The sequence below is a fragment of the Dendropsophus ebraccatus genome, chromosome 8 (assembly GCF_027789765.1).
Source record: "Dendropsophus ebraccatus isolate aDenEbr1 chromosome 8, aDenEbr1.pat, whole genome shotgun sequence".
Classification (NCBI taxonomy): Eukaryota; Metazoa; Chordata; class Amphibia; order Anura; family Hylidae; genus Dendropsophus; species Dendropsophus ebraccatus.
In genome coordinates this window covers 124,273,022-124,294,000 of record NC_091461.1, presented here as the reverse complement: position 1 = coordinate 124,294,000, position 20,979 = coordinate 124,273,022, and positions in this window count along the sequence as shown.

Sequence of the window (20,979 nt, the reverse complement as noted above, 5' to 3'; positions counted from 1 at the left end):
CAGTCCGTAGAAGCCATAGCCTTCAATCAGTAGAGGCCATAGCATTCAGTCCATACAGTCCTTAGTCATCAGTTTGTAGAGTCCGTAGTCTTCAGTGTTGTCTATAATGATGAACACAATTTCTTATTCTCCTGAATCTGAACAATAATTTGTGTTAAAGATTGTCAGAAAAATCCAGAAACAACTGGAATAACTGGAGTAAGCGAGCGCGGCTCATGGGGGATGGGGCTTTGAATCTCGATCATACTTCATGTGACATGTTGTGATGCTCCAGCTAACAGCCATAAAATCTCTAAATTGCTGCATCAATTACACAAGTGAGTCAAAGACTGGAGACGGCATCAGAGCCCTAAGTGAAACACTGACTTTTGCCTTCACCAAGATTGAATTCTTAAGATGTAAGATGACATGTATAATACATAACACACCAGCTCCTTAGGAATTCTGCACGTATTGCCGGTGACCCCGGAGCGGCTCCTGGCGTTCACCATTGTGTTCAAAAGGTTCAAAAAATCAGCAATGGAGTAAGACGGACGATATAATTACATACAGGAGGCCGAGCATTAACCAAAAGGAATACCTCCAAACTCTGAAGGCCCATTACACAAAATCATCTGATTATTATTATTATTATTATTATTGTGTAATGGGGCCTCTTATAAATGAGGATTCAGATGGGAGAGGAGCTAAGAACATCTCTTTGGAGGACCCAGAGGCCTTAGGACTGCTGTAAAGCGGAGAGGCTGAACTCTTTGGGTTCGGCAATGATCTCCGAACCTGAATGCTCGGCATTTGACTCATGAAAAACATGTATCCACCCCCAGGCCATAGGCTGTACCCATGTTTTAGGGTTGTATCCAACTTATGCAGCAGCCGGGAATCAAATGCCGAGAGTGCAGAACATTGCCGAACCCAAACTGTTCAGCTTCTCCGCTCGACGCTACTTAGAACATGACTGGGAATATAAGCCAAGCAAGACAACTCTTAGGGGAAACTGCTGTCAACAAATGGGTTAACTCTCCTTGCAACGGAATCCAAGGTCATTTAAGCCCCATCCCCAGGACAGTTGGAACCCCCACCTACCCTAATGTTGTCCCCACTAGGACTACAATTCCCATCATGCATTCCCATCAGAGATAATGGCAGGTAAACTGGGAAGAGCCTAGGGGGCAGGGAGAGGGCAATACAAAGCCTAGCCTCCGGGCATGCTGGTGTATGGTAGGAGAAGAGACATACGGGGAGGACTGCACACAGATGTAATGGGAGAAAGACAAAAGTCAGAAAATCGTAAATATGGGGAGATTGGTCCAAGCATCTACTATACAGGTGGATATTCTATACCTTCATTTAGGTCTTGGAAATCCTCTTTAAAATCAGGAGGTTGCACTAATCCAGGAGCTTATGGTGGACATGACACCTCAACAGAGTGGGATAATGGAAATAAAGTCAACCATGAGATGGAACCATTAGTGGACGAGCGGTGGTGGGGTTACTCTGGGGGCACTGGAGCTTCTCTGGGATTGAGGAGAACTCTCTTCTTGGGCTGGTGGATAGTCACGGGGCTCTGGTTTCCCTGCAGACCTGGAGGTGTCCTTGTTGGTTAGTCCTGAAGAAGGGCGGACTGTGTGAAGGAGACAGCGGTGAGGACCAAGGTGGGAAGATGGCGTGAAGAGGTGAGAACTAACAACGCCTTCCAGCTGCATAGAACCTGCAAGTTAAACTGTACCCGCCTGCTAAAATATTTTTGCAGAATAGTACAAGTGACTTTAGGACACTCTGTAATAGAGGCTTTTTTCAGCTAACAAAAACTTTCTGTACTCAAAAAGCTGTTTTCCTTCCCCCTCCCTCACTTCTTAACTCTTCATTATCAAAGTCATCTTCATTACGGAGGAGCAAAGTGAATCTAGTATAACCTATGGAGGGGGAGGGGGATAAGTGAGCAGGGGAGCAGAGAAACAGCTGTACAGTTTGGAGACTGTCTGGGCACATAAAACGCTGGATTCACAGATCAGAAAGGTCAGTGCTGGTCTGGGATCTTGGTGAGAGAAGATTGCAGGATGATGTGCTGTGCAGGGCTGCCTCTTCTCCTCCTAGTGATCATTCACCCCCCTCGGCCCCTCCCCCCTCCATAGACCATAATGGACACAGAAATCCTGCTTCTTCTGAAATGAGGGGGGAGCTAGACAAACAGCTTTCTGACTACAGAAGGAAACTCTTTTGCTTAATAAAACTTATTACTGAGTTTCTTATAATCACTTGTACTATATATTTATTGATTTATGACAATTGACATTTAAAGGACAATTACACTTTAAAGGGGTAGTGCGGCGGTAAAGAATTATTCACAGAATAAAACACATTACAGAGTTATACAACTTTGTAATGTATGTTATGTCTGTGAATGGCCCCCTTCCCCGTGTCCCACCACCCCCACCCGTGTACCCGGAAGTGTGGTGCGCTATACTCACCTGTCACGTGCCGACACCCGTCTCCGATCTTCAGTCAGCTCCAACTGTCCCGAATGCCGGCCGCCCTCTGCAGCGTCATCCGATGCTCAGCCGCGATTGGCTGAGCATAACTGTGCTCAGCCAATCGCGGCTGAGCACAGTTGTGACGCGGCGGAGGGGGGACGGTGGCAGGGATTCGGCCGTCCGTCCAAAGATGACGTTTGGCACAAAATGGCGGACGGCCCTCGACACGGATCAGGTAATGTATAATGCACCAACACTTCCGGGTACACGGGTGGGGGTGGGGGGACACGGGGAACGGGGCGATTCACAGACATAACATACATTACAAAGTTGTATAACTGTGTAATGTGTGTTATTCTGTGAATAATTCTTTACCGCCGCACTACCCCTTTAAGATATTTCTGAACTGTTTATCTCCACCCAGTGTGAATGTAACCATTGGGTTTTTGAGCCTCATCTGAGAAATGTAACCATCAAGACTGTCGTGTTCCGTGGTGAATCGGTGTCCTTACATTGGTCTGTGATTATCTTTACCTTAAAGGGAGACACCGGAGAGACAAATCGCCCGTGTCACAACCCTGCCCAAAGGGAACTAACAGCAAGCTAATGTTACTCCATTAGATACTACTACATGTCTGGGAATAGGAGCCTCTCCCATGACCTTGACTCACTAACTTTCTACATGAATTCGTTTTTTTTTTTGACAATTTATTCAAATAAGAAATAATTTAACGATAAAAGAGAGAAGCAAATACTACAAGGATGTTCCCGCCGCCTAAACCTAATTACAGACAATTAAAACATCCTGTAGAAGCTCATGTAAGCCGATGTCGAAAAGCTCTTGAGAATCTTCAAGTCTGCGTCCGTGAACCAAGTAGCAGATGCCTCCAGCATAAACAGACGCTCAAACTTATTTCCATCCGGAAATATCCACTGGATTTTATGTGCCTCTTCTTTATTATTTACAGAGCAGCCGTGTTTTCTCGCATCTGGACCTCATACACCATTCTGGACTGAAGACCAGCGCTCCACTATACAGTACGTGGTGGGAAAGACCCCTGTAATGGGGGCAGGTGGTCCTCACAATGTGTTTATATCAGCTGACAGGATTGGGTCACCTCCAAACACACCGGACCAGATCTTTGGTAGGACTAGTGTAAGGTGCAGGAGCGACCACAGAGATAACAGAGTCCTAAACAATGCTTCATTTAACTTGAAATTATCTTCAGTGCAATACACAAGGATAGAAGAGTGCAATACAGAGATATAACAGTGCAATACACAAGGATATTACAGTGCAATACAGAGATATAACAGTGCAATACACAAGGATATTACAGTGCAATACAGAGATATAACAGTGCAATACACAAGGATACAACAGTGCAATACAGAGATATAACAGTGCAATACAGAGATATAACAGTGTAATACAGAGATATAACAGTGCAATACAGAGATATAACAGTGCAATACAGAGATATAACAGTGCAATACACAAGGATAGAAGAGTGCAATACAGAGATATAACAGTGCAATACACAAGGATAGAAGAGTGCAATACAGAGATATAACAGTGCAATACAGAGATATAACAGTGCAATACAGAGATATAACAGTGCAATACAGAGATATAACAGTGCAATACAGAGATATAACAGTGCAATACACAAGGATAGAAGAGTGCAATACAGAGATATAACAGTGCAATACAGAGATATAACAGTGCAATACAGAGATATAACAGTGTAATACAGAGATATAACAGTGCAATACACAAGGATATTACAGTGCAATACAGAGATATAACAGTGCAATACACAAGGATATTACAGTGCAATACAGAGATATAACAGTGCAATACAGAGATATAACAGTGCAATACACAAGGATAGAAGAGTGCAATACACAAGGATAGAACAGTGTAATACAGAGATATAACAGTGCAATACACAAGGATATTACAGTGTAATACAGAGATTTAACAGTGCAATACACAAGGATAGAACAGTGCAATACACAAGGATAGAACAGTGCAATACAGAGATATAACAGTGCAATACACAAGGATAGAACAGTGTAATACAGAGATATAACAGTGCAATACACAAGGATATTACAGTGCAATACAGAGATATAACAGTGCAATACACAAGAATAGAACAGTGCAATACAGAGATATAACAGTGCAATACACAAGGATATTACAGTGCAATACAGAGATATAACAGTGCAATACACAAGGATATTACAGTGCAATACAGAGATATAACAGTGTAATACACAAGAATAGAACAGTGCAATACAGAGATATAACAGTGCAATACACAAGGATAGAAGAGTGCAATACACAAGGATAGAACAGTGTAATACAGAGATATAACAGTGCAATACACAAGGATATTACAGTGTAATACAGAGATTTAACAGTGCAATACACAAGGATAGAACAGTGCAATACACAAGGATAGAACAGTGTAATACAGAGATATAACAGTGCAATACACAAGGATATTACAGTGTAATACAGAGATATAACAGTGCAATACACAAGGATATTACAGTGCAATACAGAGATATAACAGTGCAATACACAAGGATATTACAGTGCAATACAGAGATATAACAGTGTAATACACAAGAATAGAACAGTGCAATACAGAGATATAACAGTGCAATACACAAGGATATTACAGTGCAATACAGAGATATAACAGTGCAATACACAAGGATATTACAGTGCAATACAGAGATATAACAGTGTAATACACAAGAATAGAACAGTGCAATACAGAGATATAACAGTGCAATACACAAGGATACAACAGTGTAATACAGAGATATAACAGTGTAATACACAAGAATAGAACAGTGCAATACAGAGATATAACAGTGCAATACACAAGGATATTACAGTGCAATACAGAGATATAACAGTGCAATACACAAGGATATTACAGTGCAATACAGAGATATAACAGTGCAATACACAAGGATACAACAGTGCAATACAGAGATATAACAGTGCAATACAGAGATATAACAGTGTAATACAGAGATATAACAGTGCAATACAGAGATATAACAGTGCAATACAGAGATATAACAGTGCAATACACAAGGATAGAAGAGTGCAATACAGAGATATAACAGTGCAATACACAAGGATAGAAGAGTGCAATACAGAGATATAACAGTGCAATACAGAGATATAACAGTGCAATACAGAGATATAACAGTGCAATACACAAGGATAGAAGAGTGCAATACAGAGATATAACAGTGCAATACAGAGATATAACAGTGCAATACAGAGATATAACAGTGCAATACACAAGGATAGAAGAGTGCAATACAGAGATATAACAGTGCAATACAGAGATATAACAGTGCAATACACAAGGATATTACAGTGCAATACACAAGGATAGAACAGTGCAATACAGAGATATAACAGTGCAATACAGAGATATAACAGTGCAATACAGAGATATAACAGTGTAATACAGAGATATAACAGTGCAATACACAAGGATATTACAGTGCAATACAGAGATATAACAGTGCAATACACAAGGATATTACAGTGCAATACAGAGATATAACAGTGCAATACAGAGATATAACAGTGTAATACAGAGATATAACAGTGCAATACACAAGGATAGAAGAGTGCAATACACAAGGATAGAACAGTGTAATACAGAGATATAACAGTGCAATACACAAGGATATTACAGTGTAATACAGAGATTTAACAGTGCAATACACAAGGATAGAACAGTGCAATACACAAGGATAGAACAGTGCAATACAGAGATATAACAGTGCAATACACAAGGATATAACAGTGCAATACAGAGATATAACAGTGCAATACACAAGGATAGAACAGTGTAATACAGAGATATAACAGTGCAATACAGAGATATAACAGTGCAATACACAAGGATAGAACAGTGTAATACAGAGATATAACAGTGCAATACAGAGATATAACAGTGCAATACACAAGGATAGAACAGTGTAATACAGAGATATAACAGTGCAATACAGAGATATAACAGTGCAATACACAAGGATAGAACAGTGCAATACACAAGGATAGAACAGTGTAATACAGAGATATAACAGTGCAATACAGAGATATAACAGTGCAATACACAAGGATAGAACAGTGTAATACAGAGATATAACAGTGCAATACACAAGGATATTACAGTGCAATACACAAGGATATTACAGTGTAATACAGAGATATAACAGTGCAATACACAAGAATAGAACAGTGCAATACAGAGATATAACAGTGCAATACACAAGGATAGAACAGTGCAATACAGAGATATAACAGTGTAATACAGAGATATAACAGTGCAATACAGAGATATAACAGTGTAATACGGAGATATAACAGTGCAATACACAAGGATATTACAGTGTAATACACAAGGATAGAAGAGTGCAATACAGAGATATAACAGTGCAATACAGAGATATAACAGTGCAATACACAAGGATATAACAGTGCAATACACAAGGATATTACAGTGTAATACACAAGGATAGAAGAGTGCAATACAGAGATATAACAGTGCAATACAGAGATATAACAGTGCAATACACAAGGATATAACAGTGCAATACACAAGGATAGAACAGTGCAATACAGAGATATAACAGTGCAATACACAAGGATAGAACAGTGCAATACAGAGATATAACAGTGCAATACACAAGGATAGAACAGTGCAATACAGAGATATAACAGTGCAATACACAAGGATATTACAGTGCTCCAGGACTTAGTGCAATAATCAGTAACAACAATAACTTGTGAAGTGAAGTAGAATAAGAAACTCTGTAACAGGACAAAGGGGCCGGATTAGAGTCTTTGCCCAAATAGCCTTGTACTCTGCTGGGATGTGGGTGAAGTGTGCGTCTTGAAGGACTCCTTGTACTCAGGTTTAGATAGCTTTTCCTTATCTGACCGCCTCCTGCCTCTCAGTGACCGTTCCAATAACCCTGAGCCCCAGACACAGTGCTTACTTATCAGCTGCTGTATGTCCTGCAGGAAGTGGTGTATTCTCTCCAGTCTGACACAGTGCTCTCTGCTGCCACCTCTGTCCAAGTCAGGAACTGTCCAGAGCAGGAGAGGTTTTCTATGGGGATTTGCTGCTGCTCTGGACAGTTCCTGACATGGACAGAGGTGGCAGCAGAGAGCACTGTGTCAGACTGGAGAGAATACACCACTTCCTGCAGGACATACAGCAGCTGATAAGTAATGGAAGACTGGAGGTTTTTAAATAGAAGTAATTTCTATTGTGTGACTGCAGAGGTTCCAATTTTTCCTGACTGCCAGAGGTCTAATGCCCCCCCCCCCCCCAGCCAGTGGTTGGCAGGGGGATTGGTGTGGAAAAATATATATATTTTATTTCACAGGGTTTCACCTTAAAGGTCAAAATCCACTGTGCCCTTAAGGGGTTAATAAAGCTTACGCCAAGTGCACAATTATATATACAGTATATATAGCGAGACAGACTCATCCAGACAGCCGTCCCTGTGATCTCGCCTTCATGACTCTTTAAACAAAGTGAATTGAGAATGTATTGACTGCAATGATCGGCAGAGGACAATCCAGGTATAATGGGGTCTCATGGTGCCTGGACTCCTATAATAGACGCCGAGTCTCATGACCAGAGAAGAATAAACTCAAGTGTTAATTTCTATGAACTATAAGACCAGTGAATTATATTCCGGCAATTACAGCTGAGATGTTTTCTCCTTCAAGAATACAGTGATCTGCGGGACTAAAGGTCGTCTCACAATCTACCACCTACAGCCACTTAGTACTGTGCAGAACAACTATTAGGAGCTGCTACAGGTTAATGCAATTTATTTCTGCAATATAGGCACAATATACGTCTGCAATATACACTATGCACAATATACGTCTGCATTATACACTATGCACAATATACATCTGCATTATACACTATGCACAATATACGTCTGCATTATACACTATGCACAATATACGTCTGCATTATACACTATGCACAATATACATCTGCGTTATACACTATGCACAATATACATCTGCATTATACACTATGCACAATATACATCTGCATTATACACTATGCACAATATACATCTGCATTATACACTATGCACAATATACGTCTGCATTATACACTATGCACAATATACATCTGCATTATACACTATGCACAATATACATCTGCATTATACACTATGCACAATATACATCTGCATTATACACTATGCACAATATACGTCTGCATTATACACTATGCACAATATACATCTGCATTATACACTATGCACAATATACATCTGCGTTATACACTATGCACAATATACATCTGCATTATACACTATGCACAATATACGTCTGCATTATACACTATGCACAATATACATCTGCATTATACACTATGCACAATATACATCTGCATTATACACTATGCACAATATACATCTGCATTATACACTATGCACAATATACATCTGCATTATACACTATGCACAATATACATCTGCATTATACACTATGCACAATATACATCTGCATTATACACTATGCACAATATACATCTGCATTATACACTATGCACAATATACATCTGCATTATACACTATGCACAATATACATCTGCATTATACACTATGCACAATATACATCTGCATTATAGGTACAATATACGTCTGCATTATACACTATGCACAATATACGTCTGCATTATACACTATGCACAATATACATCTGCGTTATACACTATGCACAATATACGTCTGCATTATACACTATGCACAATATACATCTGCGTTATACACTATGCACAATATACGTCTGCATTATACACTATGCACAATATACATCTGCATTATACACTATGCACAATATACATCTGCATTATACACTATGCACAATATACGTCTGCATTATACACTATGCACAATATACATCTGCATTATACACTATGCACAATATACATCTGCATTATACACTATGCACAATATACATCTGCATTATACACTATGCACAATATACATCTGCATTATACACTATGCACAATATACATCTGCATTATACACTATGCACAATATACATCTGCATTATACACTATGCACAATATACGTCTGCATTATACACTATGCACAATATACATCTGCGTTATACACTATGCACAATATACGTCTGCATTATACACTATGCACAATATACGTCTGCATTATAGGTACAATATACGTCTGCAATATACACTATGCACAATATACATCTGCATTATACACTATGCACAATATACGTCTGCATTATACACTATGCACAATATATATCTGCGTTATACACTATGCACAATATACGTCTGTGTTATACACTATGCACAATATATGTCTGGGTTATACACTATGCACAATATATGTCTGGGTTATACACTATGCACAATATACATCTGCGTTATACACTATGCACAATATATGTCTGGGTTATACACTATGCACAATATATGTCTGGGTTATACACTATGCACAATATACGTCTGTGTTATACACTATGCACAATATATGTCTGGGTTATACACTATGCACAATATATGTCTGGGTTATACACTATGCACAATATACATCTGCGTTATACACTATGCACAATATATGTCTGGGTTATACACTATGCACAATATATGTCTGGGTTATACACTATGCACAATATACATCTGCATTATACACTATGCACAATATATGTCTGGGTTATACACTATGCACAATATATGTCTGGGTTATACACTATGCACAATATACGTCTGTGTTATACACTATGCACAATATATGTCTGGGTTATACACTATGCACAATATATGTCTGGGTTATACACTATGCACAATATACATCTGCGTTATACACTATGCACAATATATGTCTGGGTTATACACTATGCACAATATATGTCTGGGTTATACACTATGCACAATATACGTCTGTGTTATACACTATGCACAATATATGTCTGGGTTATACACTATGCACAATATATGTCTGGGTTATACACTATGCACAATATACATCTGCATTATACACTATGCACAATATACATCTGCATTATACACTATGCACAATATACATCTGCATTATACACTATGCACAATATACATCTGCATTATACACTATGCACAATATACATCTGCGTTATACACTATGCACAATATACATCTGCATTATACACTATGCACAATATATGTCTGGGTTATACACTATGCACAATATACGTCTGCATTATACACTATGCACAATATACATCTGCATTATACACTATGCACAATATACATCTGCATTATACACTATGCACAATATACATCTGCATTATAGGTACAATATACGTCTGCATTATACACTATGCACAATATACATCTGCATTATAGGTACAATATACGTCTGCATTATACACTATGCACAATATACGTCTGCAAAATATATACAATATACATCTGCATTATACACTATGCACAATATACATCTGCATTATAGGTACAATATACGTCTGCATTATACACTATGCACAATATACGTCTGCAAAATATATACAATATACATCTGCATTATACACTATGCACAATATACGTCTGCATTATACACTATGCACAATATACATCTGCATTATACACTATGCACAATATACGTCTGCATTATACACTATGCACAATACACAATACACGCGCAATATACTGTAAGTCTGCAATAGATGCACAATATATGTATCAATATATGATATATCCTTTCAAATTCCCAACAGGTTTGTAGTCGGCTTCTAAAGCGAGCAGTGTATGGAAATACCAGAAGCCCCACAGACTTGTGATGTAATAGACTTATAATGATGTCTATAGGGCTCACACTTATAATACCGTCTATAGGGCTCACACTTATAATACTGTCTATAGGGCTCACACTTATAATACTGTCTATAGGGCTCACACTTATAATACTGTCTATAGGGCTCACACTTATAATGCCGTCTATAGGGCTCACACTTATAATACCGTCTATAGGGCTCACATTTATAATGCCATCTATAAGGCTCACACTTATAATACTGTCTATAGGGCTCACACTTATAATGCCGTCTATAAGGCTCACACTTATAATACCGTCTATAGGGCTCACACTTATAATACTGTCTATAGGGCTCACACTTATAATGCCGTCTATAGGGCTCACACTTATAATACCGTCTATAGGGCTCACACTTATAATACTGTCTACAGGGCTCACACTTATAATACCGTCTATAGGGCTCACACTTATAATGCCGTCTATAGGGCTCACACTTATAATACCGTCTATAGGGCTCACACTTATAATACTGTCTATAGGGTTCACACTTATAATGCCGTCTATAGGGCTCACACTTATAATACTGTCTATAGGGCTCACACTTATAATGCCGTCTATAGGGCTCACACTTATAATACTGTCTATAGGGCTCACACTTATAATGCCGTCTATAGGGCTCACACTTATAATACTGTCTATAGGGCTCACACTTATAATGCCGTCTATAGGGCTCACACTTATAATGCTGTCTATAGGGCTCACACTTATAATACTGTCTATAGAGCTCACACTTATAATGCTGTCTATAGGGCTCACACTTATAATGCCGTCTATAGGGCTCACACTTATAATGCTGTCTATAGGGCTCACACTTATAATACTCTCTATAGGGCTCACACTTATAATGCCGTCTATAGGGCTCACACTTATAATACCGTCTATAGGGCTCACACTTATAATGCCGTCTATAGGGCTCACACACAGTATATTGCATAAAGTCTTCTTATTCCGTCTTATCTTGTCAAATATAGCAAAATAGCCGCCATCTGTCACTACATTCTTCTGTCCAGAAAAAATGAGATAACACTGCTGACTCAGCCCCAGTCTACACAGCAAAGCTGAAGACTGAACTGCAGAGAACAGTGGGCAATAGACTAATAAATTCAGACGGCAAAGTCCCAGGAGTTTGATGGAGATCAATGGCTACGACTATTATCCCCGGCCAGCCCTTAGCCCATAGCGCGCTGGAGCCGAATATTTTAGGATGAATGATAAATATCCACATGAATGACATCGGCCTTTGGAGACATTTAAAAAGTGTTATTTTATTCAGTTGTGTGGGGAGTTATTAATATGATGTGCGTCCCAGCATTTATGGCGGTGAGTAATATCCAGGCTGGATGATCTCTCGTGTGCTGTAAGAACCTTTGCGCGGGTCCTGTCAGAACATTCGCACTTACATCAAACCGCCGCATCGTTAGTCTTTTTTATGACTTATAAGCTGCTGCGAGTTCTCCCCGTTGGTCTCAGATCCGTCCGCAGAAAGGCCTGAGGCCAGATTAACTTACATTTTCCGAACGTGGAGACCCGCGACCTACTTATATTATTTCTTTATATCCCATTTTATTTACCAGAGCTTTTAAATTTATGATGTGTGAAGAAAGTGCATTGTAGATTAATTACTGGCGTAGCTGCCGCCTGGACGCCGGGGACGCGCTCAACCAGACGCTGTTGTTTGGGTTCTTTGTTAAGTATATAAGCCTCAGTAACAAATCTTTTGTTAGTTTTCCATATACAGTAGTTGTTGGCAGAGAATATCAAACACATCTTAGTGTAGTTGGGGCCGTACACACGGGGACAGACTGAAGCAGCAAAGGGTCCCCTGACGGGCGCGGGGTCTGAATGACAAGGGGACTTCAAGGGTCCCTGATTTTCTTCTGTTGTTGACAGATCCTATGGCTTGTGTGAATACCAGGTCTGGTAACCAAAGTTCTCCGAACCCAAACACTCAGCATTTGATTCCCCGCAGCTTCAGAAGTTGGATGCCGCCCTAGGGCTGTCAGGAAAATATGGATACAGTCTATGTCCCATGTTTTCCAGGACTCCATAGGGCAGAATCCAACTTCTGCAGCTGCGGGAAATGAGAAATGTTCAGAGAACTTGCCAGGTTTGACAGGTCCCCTCAGCACTATCTATGACTGATGCTTATTAACAGGTGAGTATCTAAATTGTTCCTGTATGATTGTTCATTACTTGCATTGGATATTCATGGACTTATAAGTAGACTAAAGGAAGGATAAAGAGTTTATGAAGTCCCAGCCCAGCAGCTGGCCTCTCCAGGGATGAGCTCTACTGGGAACTTTAGCATTTAGGCGTTATAACTGGGGGAAATGGCTGCTTAAAGGGGTTATGTAGTGTTTACAAACTTATGACCATCAATGTTAGATCCTTGGTGGTTCAAATCCCACTAACTGTACTGATCAGCTGTTTAAAGTTATGGCATGGGCACTGTCCCATGGCGTGTCCCACTACGGGTGTTTCTTCTTGTCTTAACACCCAAAACTACTTTCTTCAGGTGTCACACTAAGTGATTTTTAGCTGCATACTCCGCTGCAGCCACTAGATGTCTCACTCCCCTCGTGCACAGCTGCAGTATGTGGATAAAGGTTATACTATGTGTTTGTATATTGTTTAATTGATCAGACTTCCTGTATGTGGTGTCCCACCATGGGTGTTTATGCTTTGAACACCCCTCACAAAAGCCTTGTACTTCGAAAGTAAAGTGGTGATGAAGTTGTATAAGATGTATAAGTTTTGCCACTAGATGTCAGTATTATGTATATTTCTGTATATATTGCACAGCTGTAGTAATCTAAGGGTTACTGTACTGTATTTTGTGATTCTGTGCACCAATGAGAGAGACTCTTTCTTCCTACCTATGTCTATTCTCTTCTCTTCTATCCACTCTCTTCTCCTCCACTCACAGAGGTTGTTACATACACCCTGTAGGAAGTAGTCACATGGGGAGAGGAAGTGTAGGTCCATACTTAGTTCTTCTCTGATTCTCTGAGGAGTAGCACACACAGATCAGGCATCCCTGCTGAACTTTGCAAGGAGCCTGGCTCTGCCAGGTTCCCTGTCTGGGACAGACCGGCTGTAGTGTACAGACACGTATGGAGAATGCAGAGGCCCTCTTAGAGCTACACATATAGTGAAGATGCAGTGCTAAACACTTAAGGAGGACAAGTCAGAACACCCCCAACCCACGCTGTGAACATCTATAAATGTGCAGGACAGTATCCTAGACAGAGGAACTGATCCAGACAGAGCAAAGCTACCACAAAAGTCTACGTACTCTATCTCGTAGCGCAGGTGACACTGGTACATGCTTGGACACTTAGCTCAACTCAGGTAACCAAGACTGGGGCTTGTGTCACTCTCATAAGACGGGTAACCTGACACTACAGGGCAGAAGGTGGTTTATAGCAACAAAGGTCAAAACATGGGCACAAGTATTCTTCTTCTTTCAAGTATTTCTTCTTCAAGTATCTCTTCTTCTAAAGTTTTGGCAGAGCACAGTACTAAATTGTGTTGGGACTCTCACAACAAACTCCTCTCCATTCCTCTGAACTCTCTATTCTTTTCACCACACAACCAAGTTAGCTCTGCTGTTCTACTTACTACTTCGGTATCTCTCAGCACAAATTCAGTGAACGCAAGTCTGTATCTCAACAATCGCTTATCTTGTATTACCAGAGACTTGCTAGTAAAGGAAGCTTTATTTATTTTACTGGGACTCAGTGATCATTGCACCAGCACCCACACACTAGCTACACTGTTCTTAGGTCATTTCCCCTTTCTGTGGGTGGCGGTAGTGACAGTCCGGGTGGGTCATCTCTCCACTCCAGACCACCGTGATAAGTACCCAAGGGACCATCACAGCCCGGCAGGTCACCGACCATTGGGGAGCAATACAGCCAGCCATCACACCTGTGTTAGCACTGGCGTCACAACAACATCCTAACTGGCTGAGCTATACACCACCGACCATCCACCATAGAAGTGGCGTCACATAGCGCTACCTAGTAAGTGACCGGTCGCAGAGTTACCACACTGTACACTTCTTCTCTCTCTTGCACACACTTCCTGTCACATCAGCCTATATAAGATAGGGATTTCCTGTCAGGTGGGATGTAGAGGCTGTGTAGAATGGGTAGGACAAGACTCAGATTCCTGCTGCACTGACTTGAGGAGGCTTGGCAGTGTCGGACTTGAGCAGGCTTGGCAGTGTCGGACTTGAGCAGGCTTGGCAGTGTCGGTCTTGAGCAGGCTTGGCAGTGTCGGACTTGAGCAGGCTTGGCAGTGTCGGACTTGAGCAGGCTTGGCAGTGTCGGAGTTGAGCAGGCTTGGCAGTGTCGGAGTTGAGCAGGCTTGGCAGTGTCGGACTTGAGCAGGCTTGGCAGTGTCGGTCTTGAGCAGGCTTGGCAGTGTCGGTCTTGAGCAGGCTTGGCAGTGTCGGACTTGAGCAGGCTTGGCAGTGTCGGTCTTGAGCAGGCTTGGCAGTGTCGGACTTGAGCAGGCTTGGCAGTGTCGGACTTGAGCAGGCTTGGCAGTGTCGGAGTTGAGCAGGCTTGGCAGTGTCGGACTTGAGCAGGCTTGGCAGTGTCGGTCTTGAGCAGGCTTGGCAGTGTCGGACTTGAGCAGGCTTGGCTTAGGCCAGTGCCTTGACAGGACTACATCTCTTCTTCTGGCTAGGAGCAGGTAACTAGCTGGATGCAGTGCTAATCCAAGAGGTGGGGTAACTAGGACCAGTGGGAACTACACCTAGAGACAAAGGCCGAGGACTCGTACTACCTCTCAGGGCGGTCACCGATACCGGGAGGCAGAAGGTGGTCAGATAAGATAACTGGGACTTATCTAAACGTGAGGACGAGAAGTTCACTAGAAGATTCAAGTATCTTCTTCACACACATCCCGGCAGAGTCCTGTACTAATTAGGCTCCTACCCGGCCCCTACACCACTCTGTCCCGGCCCCTACACCACTCTGTCCCGGCCCCTACACCACTCTGTCCCGGCCCCTACACCACTCTGTCCCGGCCCCTACACCACTCTGTCCCGGCCCCTACACCACTCTGTCCCGGCCCCTACACCACTCTGTCCCGGCCCCTACACCACTCTGTCCCGGACCCTACACCACTCTGTCCCGGACCCTACACCACTCTGTCCCGGACCCTTCACTCTCTCTTCTGGCACTATCTGCTCAAGTTTACCTCTGAAGTTCCTCAAAGCCAAAGTATTTTTGCACTTGCACTTGTTACCAGAACTGTTCTTATATTTTTGTATTGCAAGTATTCTCAGTAAAGTTCGGAACTGTTCAGGCTGGGACTCAGTCACCTCTCTTGCCGCACCTGCACCCTAATGACTGCTCTACTACTGGTCCGTGTGTCCGGGGGTGGGTACTACCTCTCCTGGCCACCGTGACAAGTAGCCCCAAAACACCAGAGCCCACAGGCTGCACACAACACCTGCACCAGCACCCCGACCCCGGCACAATGATTTACTCCATGCTGCCCCAGTGTCCCGCTGGTTTGTTTCCGGGATTCCCCACGGACCACAGCCGCCGCTAACACTTCTGAGAAGTCTCCAGTCTCTACAGTAACAAGCTGCTGAGCCAATCACTAGCCGAGACAGGACAACCCACGACCAGTGATTGGCTGAGCCGGCTGTCACTGCAGAGATGGGTTGGGAAGTGTCAGTGGCGACTGCAGTGAGCGGGGGAACAGGCAGCAGGACAGCATGGACAGGTAAGTATACATCTTTATGATTTTCTTTACACTGTCATCAGCCGTGAATCACTATTGCACCTTGTGCTGAGCCATTGTTGGCCGATGACTTTTAAACACGTTGAAAGACAACAATCAGGTGATGATCGACTCCTTGGCTGATTGTCACTTATTACATGGAGCGATATCTGCCTGAATCAGCCTGTGTAATAGGGCCCCTAGAATTTAAGGGACAGAAGTTTAAGATGAAGATCTCACTAGTACCATCCACAAAACAATATGAAGAGATCAATGGACCTCCCGAGGTTAGTTCTGGAAGAATTTGTTCAAATTCAAATTCATACAGGAGCAGGGACTTCTATCAAAAAGGCAAGTGTCCCTGTTCCTGTACACTGTATGCCTCACCGCTCAGCTGAACAGAGGTGCCAGCAGAGAGCACTGCGTCAGACTGGAGAGAATACACCACTTCCTGCAGGACATACAGCAGCTGATAAGTACTGGAAAACTGGAGATTTTTAAATAGAAGTAAATTACAAATCTATATAACTTTCTGACACTAGTTGACCTGAAAGAAAAAGATTTCCGCCGGAGTACTCCTTTAAGATGCATCAGTAGATTTGCAGCAGCAGGGGGGGGGGGGGGTCCTTCCTATCAGTAAGAGTATTCTGTAAAGCCGTAGATAAATATTTCATTCAATCTGCCGATAGATATTGAGTCTTACTTCAAGTCCTCCAAGTGTCTCCAGGTCGGATGCTGCCGGAGTCCCGGTCGTCTTCTCACACAATATGATGGACAGAAGGTGAGGAAGAAATGGAGTCACAAGTGATCACATTACCAGCAATGCGATTCATAGACATACTCCAATCTCCTCAGCAAACTGGCGCTGGTGGTCCCTGGCTCCCCTGTTGTCCCCGCAGCAAATACCCAAGACCGATCCGGAGAAGATAAGTACGAGCCGTTCCTCCTCCTCTCCGCCGGCTTTGTTTGATGTTACGATTGCAATTATGTTTCTGCCCATTTCATGTATTATACGTCAGGTCTCCCCACAGGATAGAGATAGAGCGAATCTCCAGGAGCGCCTCCTGCTTTATCCAAGTATCAACGCTCGCCATATGATTAATGGCCCCGAAGAAGCTGGATGAAGCCCTAGGGAGTCCTGTAAATCATGGATACAGCCATAGGCTGTCAGGAGGTAACACTTGCACTATGGGTGCAGCTCTGTGGGTGTAGGGTCACTTGGTCACATGTGATGGTGTTGGAGCTCACCCCCGGACATACGGGCACTGCGGCTGAGGTTTGGGTAACCCAAGTGTGATCAGGTGTATAGGAAGAATAGACCAGAGTCCAATGACTTAACCAGGATAACTTGGTTTCCTAGTAAGAACTTCAGTGCAATACAGGATAATACAGTCTGATAACTTCAGGTGCAGGCAGGAGGTAGAGGAAGACTTATAACAGTAGGTTAGAGTAGAGGAGCGACTTAAAGAGGACCTGTCACCCCCCGTGCCGGGGTGACGGGCTCCCGACCCCCTGTTAGATCCCCCTATACTCACATCATCCCGCCAGGTCCCGCTTCCTCATGCGGTCGGGTCACGGAGATTTCAGCGCCCGAAGCCCGGGGCGCGCACTGAGAGATGAGTCCGATGCCCGTAGAGAATGACGGAGCATCGGACTCCCCATTCATTCTCTATGGGCATCTAACCCTGCTGTCAGCGCGCGCGCCGGGCTTCGGGCACTGGTATCTCCGTGACCCGACCGGCTAAGGAAGCGGGACCCGGCGGGATTACCTGAGTATAGGGGGATCTAACAGGGGGTCGGGAGCCTGTCACCTGGGCACGGGGGGTGACAGGTCTCCTTTAAGGGCCCTGTCCAATGTAGCTGTGTACTCTGCTGGGATAGCGTAGTGGAGAACAGAAGAAGAAACTCATACTCACGTATAGATACTCTGACCTGACCGCCTTTTGCCCTATAGTGTTGGATTAACCGTCCTGCTAGGGTAGTACGAGGTCCTAGGACCCTGCGCTGGGTTCAGCAGACTTTCCGAGCCTTCCCAGAATAGCCGTGCATTACAGTAGAATACGTCGGCTTAGTACACGCTATTTGTCCTACTAGGCCAATACCTAACTTCAGGTTACTGCCCTGCGTCTTGTAGGTGTCCTTGGTATGGAAAAGGTTTCCTCAGAGGACGTCACTCCCTCTTGCATTGCATGTTAGCGTTGATCTCTGACATAAAAGAATACGTCTCTTTGTCTCTTTTTCATGGTTATCAGAATTGGCCCCTGAATCTGAACGTTACTGTGTCCTATAAGAGGCGTCAGGACCCAGCACCGGTGGCCGGATGTCTGAGATCCCTACAGAAGCTGAAGCATCATCGGGGGAATGTACAGAATAAGAATGGAGTCTCTGCCGTCTGCTGCAAATCAGAAATCCGCACAGTAATCACAGGCCGCCCGGCCGCCGTTATATCTGCGATGGGAGATGGCAGCTATATATTACTGGCGGAAAGAAGAGAGAAAACCTCCAGACTGCGCTGTAATAAAAATGTAATATATGACCGCACAAGGCGTAAAACAAGACGGTACATATCGTGCATGACTAAAATCCCTGTTATTTTATATCCCCCCCCCCCCCTCCCGATGCGATGGAAGACGACGCGGCTCAGAATCAGACTCCCCCGTCATATAATATATTATAGGGGAGATATATATAGCGAGACAGCGGTTCCTTCCTTATAGGCCGAATCTAAGAAATAAAATTACGTCCTTATCAAATGTAAAAATCCTGCGGAGATGCCAATAAACCATGTATGTACGTTCTGGGGTGTATAAAAAAAAAAGTTACACATTTTTGCACACACCTCAGTTGTCCTCCTTTGCACTGATCATGGCAGAAACGTGTGCGGGGTCGGCCGGAGGTCGTGGCCTTCTGTGACCAAGTAATTTTACTATTATGTGTCAGAAAATGTAGTTGCAGTGTCCCAGCACAGGTGTGCCACTAAGTTCTTGTCTTTCAGTTTAGTCACTTGAGAGAGCAACACAGACAGCGACAGTTCCTGCTGCAGTGAAGCCAGGGCCTGGCTCAGGCCAGGACTCTTGAAACAAACTTCAGCTAGCATGCCCCTCAGTAGGAAGGACGTCCTCTGAGGATTCCCTTGTCCACGCCAGGGTAGCATACCTGAGCTAGGTGCTGACACCAGTAGGACAAAGCTGCAAATTACACCTACGTATCCTGCTGTAACACACAGCTGCTCTTGGAAGTCTTGGAAAGTCTGCGTCCCCAGCACAGGTACCCCAACACTATAGGGCATAAGGCAGGAGGGGGGAGGAAGGGAGGAGGGGAGGGGGGAGGAGGGGAGCCACCCCCCCAACCAGGATCTCCAGTCACCCCCAAATCCCAGAGCCAGACATCACTTATTTACAGTGATGCATCCCATCAACCACTTCACCAGCTGTTTACTATATATATAGTATAAATATACACACATATACATATACACACACAAATATATACATACAGAAAGACAAACACACACATATATATATACACACATACACATATATATATATATACACACACACATATATATATATATACACACACACATATATATATATACACACACACATACAAATATATACATACAGAAAGACAAACACACACATATATATATACACACACACACACACACACACATATATATATATATATACACACACACACACATGCTGCGTTTACACGGAATGATTATCGTGCGAATTTGCACGATAATGGTCGAATTCAAGCAATAATCGTACGTGTAAACACAGCGAACAATCAACGATTGATCTTTCAGCAGTTTCTCAAATCGTTCGCAGAAAATTTGCAGATCGTT